Source organism: Myxine glutinosa, chromosome 14 (genome assembly GCF_964187855.1).
Source record: "Myxine glutinosa chromosome 14, kmMyxGlut1.1, whole genome shotgun sequence".
NCBI lineage: Eukaryota > Metazoa > Chordata > Myxini > Myxiniformes > Myxinidae > Myxine > Myxine glutinosa.
In genome coordinates, this window is record NC_136274.1 from 25163444 (window position 1) to 25176154 (window position 12711).

The window sequence follows — 12711 nt, forward strand, 5'->3', positions numbered from 1 at the left end:
AGTGGATAATATTCTTCTTTACGAGACTGATTTAAATCATGTAGGTCTTCTATGTTTATTGAAAAAGACCAATTATACCCTAAATCAGGCATATCATACCCCCATTTATTAATTCGCATATTAACTAAATGTCCTTCTTTATAAAATTTAATTGTAAGCAGGTAGTTAAATTCAATGAGGAAAGGTGTATGGTCAGTATAACCAGGTGTTGTGGTTGTAAATTTTACTTGTTTCACAAAACGTGCTGTTTTCTTTAAAGATATATATTGTGATAAATCACTGAATCTAATCAAGTCATTCGCATCTGTAGGGTTTGGATAATTGATTAATTTATAAGTATTCTTCATATTAATATTTTTACTTACACTATATTTTTGTCGTTCAGCCTGTGCCTTTGTATAATAATTTGATAAATCAATATCCTGAGAGGATTTTCCAAAGATAGAACCATCTTTTCCAACATAGGTCATTTATATTAGATAAAAAATGATATCATAAAAATTTTCATTATTGTTGAGTTGAAATAATACATATAAACATAATTGGCCACAACATTTAGAATTAATTTCTTGAACTTGGAATGTTTGATAAACACCATTCTGTAAGAATTGTATTACTTCAACAGGTGGTGGCATACCATAACTATCAAAATAATATTTATCCTGACTATTATGAATACAAACCCAATGAGAACCATTCTGTGTGTCTAAATTCATAATAATATTCTTTGTATTCTTATTTATATGTGTTAATTCATCTCTCATACAAATAACCACATTATCAATTTTTAGTGTTTTACAATACTTAGCTAGTTCTATATTTGACGTTGTATTCTTTCCAAATTGTTTAAACCATTTATCCATTTATTTATGAGAAAGATACAATCCATTACCCCGTTTAGTTAGTTTAACACCCGCTTGAGCGATAGAGGAAAGCATATCTCCAACCAACAATCTAGCTTTATCAGGTAGACTTTCAAGTTTTTGAGCAAAATCTACAATTACACCACTTCCACTAATTTGTTTCTCCAACTCCTTGTTATGTCTTTCCAATTCTTTTTGAGCTTTTAGTTGTGCCTTCCTTTCGTTAGCAGTTTTTACCGCTGCTGAAATACCACCAGTCAATGCTCCCGCCGCACTTAAACCAGCAAATAAAGGAATTAGAAACGGGAGAAATCCTCCTCTTGACTCGTCTATTGAATATTTCTTTAACATAGGTTTCGTCATTTTAATTTTAAGTGATCCAACATCATTTAGTGTTTTTACTTGTGTGTGTGTGAGTAAAACATCAATTCTTACAGCTCCTTTTCTTTGAATTGTATTAACATTAATAATACAAGGCTTTTGATTTTGAATACAAGATGTTAATTTATTAAGATTGATTTGATTAACATATACCCCAACCATTTATTTATGAGAAAAAACCTATGTGATATTAATCATAACACCATTATCTGTATTAATCTGTAATTCTGTTTCCTCCAAAAGCAAACAATATGCATTAACCTCTTCACTCTCCCCTCTTTCAATGTATAGAGAAGTATCCACTCGATTAGACTTTATAGTTTCCTTTTGAGAACTCAGGTCAATTGCGTAGATTGTATAAAGTTTTTGAAACGCAACCATATCCAAAATAGGATCATTATTACCATTACTTTCACACACCTTTTGGTAGGACTTGTAGGCTTCCGCATAATCATTTTTTTCCCAATCAATTTCCAATCTATCTCGCGGATAAAATGTGCCATCAAGAGAAACCCGAAGTTGTTTCACCTTTGCATTATCACTCAGGGCATTATTCTTATTAGTACCGTCCTCTCCATCTGGTTTTTTAAAAATGAGCCAGAGGTATCGTGGCTTTCCTTGAAGAACACCTAAATTCCAAGTGTAGGTAGTGTGTTCCAGTTTAACGTGTTGACATCTTCTTTTAAGGTATGATACATTTAGCGGTTTCTTTGAGTTAAGTCTTCTATTTAACATCTCTTCCGTTTTAAGATTAGGAGTATATTCACTGATATACCAACACAAATCATTAATAACAAATTTATTATTTTCTCCAAAAGCATTTTCATCCCCAAAAAGCAATCTATTTACATTATCATTCCTTTGTAGTTGAAATCTAATTTTAAGCCCATACAAAACTTTATCATAATCACAAAATCCAAATATACCTTTCAGAGGTACTGCTACGGTAAAACTATTCTCAGCTTTTGCGTCATCATTATACATTGACTTCCTTTGACTATAACCAGGGTCTGCGTTTGTACCCGTTGACATATCAGGAATAAAACCCTCAACAGCTCCCTTACCCATTCTATCACTAAACGAATATAGTGTAAATTTCATCATTTCAGATGTAGCAGAGACATAATCAACCGCTTCAACCTCTTGTGTTCCAATATACAGGCGGACACTGTCAAACATTTTCCAGAAGAAATCATTTACGAGTGTAGCATTAGTATTATTCGCAGCCTTAGTGAATTTAAATTTACACAGCAAGAAACTATCAGCTATATTCAAGTAAGTTTGTTGATTATTTATTTCAAAACTTTTTGTTCCGTTTGAATTCCAGTCTGTTCCTGTTATAGCATTTACCTTAAAATAGTCTTCCTTTTTAGTGGAGTTTGAAATGATAATCGTATCATCCAAATCATAGATACTATCAATCGCTTCCATACTTGTATTTATATAGCATTAAAATTGTTGAAACCCTGACCCAAGTATTTTAATGATTTTTTGTCGTTCTTGTGAAGATAGTTGAGTTTTACCTTTTTTTATTTCTTTGATTGCTTGTAATTTATGAGACTCCTTTTGAGCATCTTTTATACTCTTTATAGCACCCGCAACGGAGCCCACGGCAGAAGCAGTTGAACCAATTAGGTCTTTATGTTTAAGGATGGTTGAACCAATACCCATTAGAGTATCAATTATCCCATCTCCTTTATTTCGAAATTGATGACCTACACCTCGTTGTCTCTTAGGTTTATAGTATCCTCTACCCACATACCTTGTATAGTCTGGTGAAAGGAACATGCCCTCCCCTGTAATTATTTTATATTTTCCCAACTCGTGTTTTCTCACAATAACCATTATTTATTTATTGAAAAACTTCACGTAGGTGAATTCTGATGGATATAATTTCATCATTAAAGGATATCATACGATTATCTTGGTCGGTTATCCTAAAATTTACTCTGTATATGGTTTTTCCTGACACAGGTAAATAGACAAGATTTTTTGGTTCCATATTAAATTTATAACCAATCGGGGTTGAGTATGCACTGAATGAAAATATTGTATTTGTTCTTATTCCATCGTTATAAGCACCATCAATCAAATCACAATGAATTAATACTGAATTTATACCGGAGGATATTTGGATAACATTATCACTGTAAAACGTCCCGTTATTTTCAATCTTTTTTGAAGAGAAACCCAATAGCTCTCTAAACGAATTTTCAATCGTGAAATCAACTTTATAATTATTTTTAAGTTTAATAGTTGATTTTGAAGTGTGTTTTTGAATATCTATTACAATATTTTTTGGTTCATCACCTTTTTCTTTCATAAGGCGAGAGACTTCTGAAGATATTTGAGAAATCTCGTAAGCTCCAGGTGAAACGGTTATAGTTTTATATCCACTTCCTGGATTATAACTAAACTTGTTGTTTTTCTCTGTGATATTAAAAAGGGTATTGTAAGTTTCCATTGACAACAAAGATGCCTCATATGAGGTAAGGGGGTCAAGTTGTAGTGGGTAAGGGAATGAAGCTGTGTAATCGCTCGTTGTGAAATTAAAACTAAGAATTGTGCTTCTCATCTTATTTAATATCTAATAAAATATCTTTGTATTGACATTTATTAATTATTTTCATGTTCATCAACTGATCTAAAATGGCTGAGGATTCATTAAAACAATTGTTGTTTCCAGCCTTCTTACTACCTAACAACAATAATAGCCTATTAACTAATTGTGATGGGTCATTTGGAAGAAAACTAACACCCGAACCAAGCTTACTTAAAGCATCAATAATATGTTTCTCCTTCTCATTCTTCTTACTTTTACCAGCAACAGAAACTCCATAATCAAGTGCATTTAGCAACTCAATATATACCCTATCTTCCTCTCTTTCCATATCAAGTGGTTCCTCAAAATATTTTGAACCGCTGAATCCGGGGTTTGTTAGAAGAAACATTAATCTTGGAGTTAATTTAACATTTGGTTGAGTAGAACTCAAGAACATCAATTCATCATTAAATATCAATACCTTTTCTTCCACAAGATGAAACACTGCTGGTTCTTCTGTTGGAATGAGACCTGCTCTGGTTTTTGAACCCGCCGAATATTCATTGTTTTGAAGAGCTTCCACAACATAATTAGGGGGTTGATTTACCTCCTCAAGTTTCCGAAATAATCCCTCGTCATCATATTCTAATTCACCAAGTTCTTGTTTTGTTATCTGACTAAAATCTTTGAGCATTTGAAGTTTTTTCGGAGTAAATTCTACCGTGGGAACTGTAGGGTGTTGAGTTTTCAAAAGTGGTTTAAAGAATTTCTCTTGTTTTCTTTCAAAGGCTTCTTCACCAGTTAGTTTCTGTCTCCGTTTCTTCTTTATCTCTTCCTGTTGTTTAACAACTTTTGAAACTAATTGTTGATGTTCCTTAAACTTTCTTTCTCTTTCTTCAGTATTCATTTTCTGTATTTATTTATTGAAAAATATCATTTAGTATCTCATCTTGTTTCACAACAATATATTTATATTTTCCAATCGTGTGTTTCATATAATTTTCAAATTCTTTTTTACTACATAACGTAGAGCAATTATCTCTCCAAAAATTATTTACATCTATTGAATTTAACTTAAATAAAATAAAAGTATTGGCATTGTTTCTTATTGAGCGTCGAGGGAGTTGAAAATATGATTGACTAAGATATATACAATTACAAGAAGAATGTCTCCCTCTTGTATAGTAGCTATCCATTACTGTTTGGTTTCTCTCATTAACACAATCATCAAAGATGACAAGGTTCTTTTTTGATTTATCTAAATCTTGAGGTGAAGGTATATCATCCGTATTATCACTGAGAATACAAGTTATGGGTTTCGATTTTGATTTCTGTGTATCACAAAATAATTGTATTATATCATCAATATTATAATCATTTAGTTTGTTTTGAAGTTTAAATAAACCGATAATGTCTTCCTTTTTAAGACCCGCATTAAAACCCTGTGAGAGTAGTTGATACTCGGGTTGAAAACTTGACTTTGTAAAAATTATTAAATTATCATAATCTAAAAAATTAGAACCAAGGAGCATCTTTAAAAGTAAACAGGTTTTTCCACATCCGCTTGAACCAACTATTAGACATCTCAATGAATTTGGAATGTTTTTATGGTTATTAAATTTTATCTTATTTTCCCAAACGGGTAAAAAATCATTCATTTATATATTTGGAAAACAAGTTATCCAACTTTTTTTGAGCTATTTGAGAAACTCTATATTTTATCCTGAGTTCGGGTTTAATTTCAAAATAATCCATTATTTTATTTATATAGTATCTTGTATTAACATTTCCATTAAAATTATTTTGAATAATAAATATCATTAAACCCTTATACATTTCCTCAATACAATTAGTCTCTTCCCTTGAAAGAAATGGTGTATTATCATCACAATACTTAACATTCATCTCTCTTATTAATCTTGTAAAGTAATTCATTTTTGGTTCTAATTTAAAAGAGTTATATATTTTTTTATATTTCCTATTATCATTAATTAAAATTAAATCACAGAAAATACATTGTTTATATGAATCCTCATCATTAAGCCCCACTCTATCACAAGCCGGACAATTCTCTAATTTATCATATGGAGAGTCTGGAAATTCTAAATATCCTTCAGAACTTATCATATTTATGTGGTAAATTTTTACTTAAACTAAACGCAAGTTTATTCATTAATAAATACAATGTTTCAAAGCACAAAAGACAAATTTCAATCAATCTCTACTTCGGTGGAAGATATAGAAAAATATGTCAAAGATGTTAAATTGAACAAAGATAAATATGGAAATTTTTGGGTAAAACCAGTTATGGAAAATAACATGAGCCCCTCTATTTCATTTAAAGGAAGAGCTCTAACTATACCTGGAAAGACATCCATTAAAGTAAATCTAACAAAAGTTTCTCCTCTACTCCTGGCAATTTATTCAAAGCTTGAAAAAGTGATTGACCACGATACTTTGAAAAAGAATGATAAGACCATTAATAATTCTAGAGGAGACATTTGTATTTTCTTTAATAATCCAAAGGGTGTAGATCTAAGTAAAATGAATGATGTTAATATTTCTGGTGAAATGTCATTTCGTTCTATGATAGTTAGAGATTATTTAAAGATAACTTTTGATATAAAAATTGTAGAGATTGAATCTGTTAATGAAAGAAAGTATATAGATATTGATGGGAATATTTTTCTTGCTAATTAAATATGAGTCAATACAGCAGTGAAGATTTTACTATTTCATTGAACTCAGACGATAGTGATGATAGTATTTCATTGAACTTGGACGATGGTGATGATAGTATTTCATTGAACACAGATGATAGTTATGATACTAATAGTTTGTGCTCAAATGATAGTTATGAGAGTAGCTTTATTGATGACTCTGAGTATGATTCTGAGTATTCATGTGATAGTTATGACTTAGATGATTCTGAGTGAAAAAGTGTTTTAGTTTAAGCACAGCGATATATATAAAACGGAGCTGTAAAGCTCAAAAGTGTTTTATTTTAAGCACAGTGATATATATAAAACACCACGTTTTCTCACGCTATAAATATGGTTTATTGTGATACTTGCGAGAAGGAAGTAAAATATTATAAACAACATATTCTCACCGCAAAACATACATACAACATTTTAAACAAACTTTCCCCTCTTCCACCTGAAACAAAACACTGTTCTACATGTAATAAAAATATCCTCAAGAAAGGCTTCAAAATACATCTTAAAACAAATCTACATTTATCAAATTTTATCACAACTAAAAACTCTGATGGAGCATTCAAAGGACATATTAAAATAAGAGTCTTTAACTTCAAACCTCCTGAACCAGAGTCTATAGTTGATGCTGTAGAAATAGTTAAACCTGCTGTTCAAACGTTGATTGAAAAAACACTAAAGGAAATGAAACCACTTAAATTTTATATGGGAGTAAAATTAGAAATGACAAAGGATGAAGGAGTTATAGATGCACCATACATGAGAACTGAGCCACACTTTATATCTTCATATCAAGATTTTAAAACATCAGGAGTCTATGATGAACTTATTAAACAAGAGCAAGATGTGGATAATTCAATCGTAGGAAGTGGATTCAATATAGGAAAAATTATTTACATAGACATTCATATTCTTAAATTAGATCCTCTAAAAGCTTCTTCTTACATTGATTTACCCAGTGTTATCAAAAATAGAAAAGCAGTTATCAATATCAAAAATAAAGACAATAAATGTTTTCTCTGGTCTATTTTAGCACACTTACATCCTCCACATTTTCATGATGAAAGAGTATCTCATTATAAAAAATATGAGAATACATTAAATACGAAAGATCTAAAGTTTCCGATGACTTTAAATGATATTCCTAAATTTGAAAAGATGAATAATTTATCAGTTAATGTTTATGGTCTAACAGAAACAAACAACATTCAGGTTTTAAAGCTTTCTGACAATTGTAAACAAACTCATATTAATCTTCTATATTTTAATTCAGACGAAAATTCACATTATACATACATCAAAGATATTGCTAAATTAATAAAACCACAAGTCTGTAAGAGAACAAATAAAATATATATTTGTTTGCGTTGTCTTAACTTCTTCAATTCACAAGAAAGATTAGATAAACATTCAAATTATTGTGGCGAACATAAATCAACGGTAATCAATATGCCTAAAGAAGGCTCAAAGATCACATTCAAAGATGAAAATAAAAAGATCAAACATCCATTTGTTATATATGCTGATTTTGAAAGTATTTTAGAAAAAATTGATACTGCTTCTCAAGATCCAAAAGAATCATACACAAATAAATATCAAAAACATACTCCTTGTGGTTTTTGTTATTATATCAAATCATCCGTTGGTGATAAATATAACAAGTTAGAGATGTATAGAGGCTCAAATACCCCAGAGGAGTTTGTGAAACGACTAGAAAAAGACTGTGTTCGATTAACCAAGATAATGAGAGAAACCAATAAACCAATGTCCTTAACAAGTAAAGAAAAAAGGGAATTTATAAAAAACAATGTCTGTCATATTTGTGAGGAGAAAATTGGTAAAGGTCTAAAGGTTAGAGACCATTGTCATCTCACTGGTAAATATAGAGGTCCGGCTCATCAAAGTTGTAATATTAATTATCAACTCCCCTCTTTCATTCCTGTCTTTCTTCATAACAACGCTCATTATGATACACATCTATTTATCAAGGAACTCTCAAAGACTTCTGGAAGTATCTCAGCAATTCCAAACACGGATCAGAAATACATTTCATTCACAAAAACAATTCACACATCTCCTATTACTCATATCAGATTTCTTGATACATTTAAATTCATGGCAAGTCCATTGGTTAACTTGGTTCAAAATCTAAAAGAGTTTCCATGTCTTTCAGAGTATTTTTTAGATAAAGATTTTCTAACACAAAAGGGAATTTACCCCTATGACTATATGGACTCATTTGAGAGATTCAATGAAACACAACTTCCTTCAAAAGAAAATTTCTATAACAAATTAAATAATAGTCATATATCTGATAAAGATTATGTACACGCACAAAATGTTTGGGAAAAATATAACATCAAGAATCTTGGCGAGTATCACGATTTGTATCTCAAAACTGATGTGCTTTTATTGGCCGATGTATTTGAAGCCTTTAGATCTGTTTGTCGCACTGGATATGGATTGGATCCTGCTCACTACTACACAGCACCTGGATTGGCCTGGAGTGCGATGTTGAAAATGACAAAACAAGATTTGGATTTGATAACCGATGTTGATATGCTTTTGATGATTGAAAAGGCAAAAAGAGGTGGAATTTCACAAGTCTGCTCGAGTAGATACGCAAAAGCAAATAACAAATATCTTCCAAATTATGATCCAACGAAAGAGAGTTCTTACTTGATGTACTATGACGCGAACAACCTGTATGGCTGGGCAATGTCTCAGGCTCTTCCTTATGGAAAACTTAGATGGGTAAAGGAAAAAGACTACAAAAACGTTTTACAAGATGTATGTATCTCTACACAAAAAGAATTGGATGAAGAAAAAGTTGGTTATTATTTTGAAATTGATTTAAAATATCCAGAGGAACTCCATAACCTACACAAAGATCTCCCATTTGCTTGTGAGAAAGCAAGTCCAAAGAAAGAATGGTTGAGTGATTATCAACGATCGTTTGATATAGGTGAATCAACAGAAAAATTACTTACTACATTATATAACAAGAAAAATTATGTTCTACACCAAAGAAATTTGCGACAATATTTATCAAAAGGTCTAAGAGTAGAGAAGATCCATAGGGTTCTAAAGTTCAATCAAAGTCATTGGTTAAAGGGGTACATTGATTTTAATACACAAAGAAGAACAGAGTCAAAAACAGATTTTGAGAAAGACTTTTATAAATTGATGAATAATGCGGTCTTTGGTAAGACTATGGAGAATGTGAGGAAAAGACAAAATATCAGACTATCAACATCTTGGGAACAAGCATCAAAATTAATTAATAGACCGAGTTTTACTCGAGCTGAGGTCTTTACTGAGAACTTTTGTGCGATCCATTTGATTAAAGAGAGTATTGAAATGAACAAACCTATTTATATTGGAACAACAATTCTTGATTTATCAAAGTCATTAATGTATGATTACTTTTATAATAACTTGAGGAAGAAATATCAAAATGATGTTAATCTACTTTATATGGATACAGATAGTTTTATTTTGAAAATTAATACCAACGATGTTTATTCAGACATGAAAAGAGACATTAATATCTATGACACGAGTAATTACAGTCCAGAGAGTGAGTTGTTCTCTTCTAAAAATAAAAAGGTGATTGGAAAGTTCAAGGATGAATTAGGAGGAAATGTTATGAGTGAATTTGTGGGATTGAGGTCAAAGGCTTATGCTTATAAATACATTGTGAATAACGTTGAAAAGACTGATAAGAAGTTAAAAGGTGTAAAGAAAAATGTTATTAAAGAAACAATAAACTTTAAGGATTATTATAACTGTTTAACAACAAAGAAAGAAGAGTTTAGAAAGATTAATGGAATAAGAAGTTATAAACATCAATTATATTCAGAAGAGATAAATAAGAAAGCATTGGGGGCTTTTGATGATAAGAGGTTTATTTTAGAAAATGGAATTGATAGTCTCCCTTATGGTTATATAAGTATATAAGTGATAAGATATATATATAAGTGATAAGATATATATAAGTGATAAGATATATATAAGTGATAAGTTAAAAAGGGGGGGGGGTTGGGGATTTTAACGGGCTACCGCCGCCTTTTTTACTATTATATAAATGATAGAACCAAGTATCAACCAGACTAAAGAGTGGAGGTGTAATCAACCTTGGTATATAAATGGAAAACATAATGAATGTGAAAAATATCAAATAGGTATAATTGAAAAGGCAACTGGTAAAAAAGTTCACAAAACAAATAAGAGAATTAATTTAAATACCGGTGAATTGGGTAAAAAAGATGGAAATATTTTTGAGTGGACGGAAAACTTTGATGGTTGTCAGGAAAATATATACTTTAATTTAAAAATGGTATGTGGCACTGGAGGCGCTCAAGCAAGAACATTGAGGGAGGTTTACCATTTTATCTTAGCTCAGTTAAAATATCTTAATAAAGAACCAAACTCAAACATATTTTTTGTTAATATATTAGATGGTGAAGAGAGTTGTAGGAGAATTAAATTATTTCCCACGCATAAACAAATATTTGTAGGGTCGTTGTTTGAGTGGGTTATATTCACCAGATGATATTAAGAGTAAAAGGTTAAAAGGTCCATGAGGTCAGAAGGATCACAGGTGTTTAAGTGGTCTAATGAATAAGGATAACATGTCAAAAGGTTAGAAGGTTCGTAAAGAACAGGGTGAGAGAAATATAGGTGTTTAGGGGCAATGAGGGAGGGAAAGAATTAATATGGAAGTGAATGGGTCAATGTTTGAGTGGGTCAAAGATTAATCTGCCAGATGATATGTAGAAGAAGGATGATAGGTCTATAAGAGAAAACAAATATTTGTAGTGTTTGAGTGGTCTAATGAACAACATTAAGGATAGGTACTACAGACAAAAGGTTCATAAAGATGAGGGTGGGAGAAATAGAGGTGTTTATGATTTTTGAAAAAGACAAGGGGGTAAATGACATTAGATAGGGATTTCCCATGTTAAACGGAGGTGTCCCAGAAGCAACATTATTACACTACTCCTGTGATATAATCCTGTTGTTGACTTCTTGCTGCGACAGACAATCAGTGACATGGTTCTTTTAACAAATAAATCACCAAAGTGTAAAAGAAACTCACCAGATTGATATACTGAGTTAAGAAAGTAAACCCAAGTCAAGAAAAAATATATATTCCATATTAAATGCCAAGTCTGTATAATGCTCCAATCAACACCATATTATCATTAATCAATTCCATACCATACCTGGAAATTCCATTACCATACCATACCATATGGAAGACGGAATACCATATGGAATACCATATGGTATACCATATGGAATACCATACCATACCATACCAATTCCATTACCATACCTGGAAACCTATGATTAGATACTAAAAGCGTATTTCTAAATCCTTTACTTCAAAAGTTATAAGATATTACCCGTTTTGGGTATTCGTCGAATGTATCGTACGAGTGTATCGTAATGAGGGATGCTCCAATAGTAAAACGTATTGCATAATTTAATTCCTCATGCCTGAAAACCAATATTGGGACACACAAATCATCGTTCCATTTCTACCAAGTTGGTAGTTATAAGAAATCTCCTGTATCAGGGGGTTTGTGGGGGCCATCTTGGATTTATGCAATTAAGGAGTGCTCCAATCAGCAATATTTTTGTTCCAATCGATTCCTGTACAAAAAACCCGACATTTAGACACCAAATTCATCCTTCTATGTCCATTATTTCAGAAGTTATAAGGCATTCCCTATATATCAGGTCATCAGTTGCCTAATTAAGGTACATCTATCTATAATTCCAGTAATCTCTGTGTGTTTGTTTGTACGTTTGTACGTTTGTTTGTTTGTCTGTGACCGCTGTTTCTCGACAACCACGGGTCCGATATACTTTAAACTTGCCAGGTATATTGCTGGGGACCCGAGGATGTGCCTTTTCAAGGTTTGAAATTAATCGGACAAGTACTTACCGAGCTATGGCGATTTAGCCGTTCGCCGTTCGCTTTGGCGTTGCGAATGGACCAAACCATTGCATGTAAATAGAGGGGGGGGGGGGGGTTCTGTGGTCGTTGCGAATGGACCAAACCATTCATGTAAATAGAGGGGGGGGGGGGTTCTGTGGTCGTTACTGCCACGTGGTTTCAAAGTTTTTTTTTGTTGTTGTTGTTTGCACGCATGTTTTTTTGCACCCACGTACGGGCACGCCCTAGGATGTTTACACA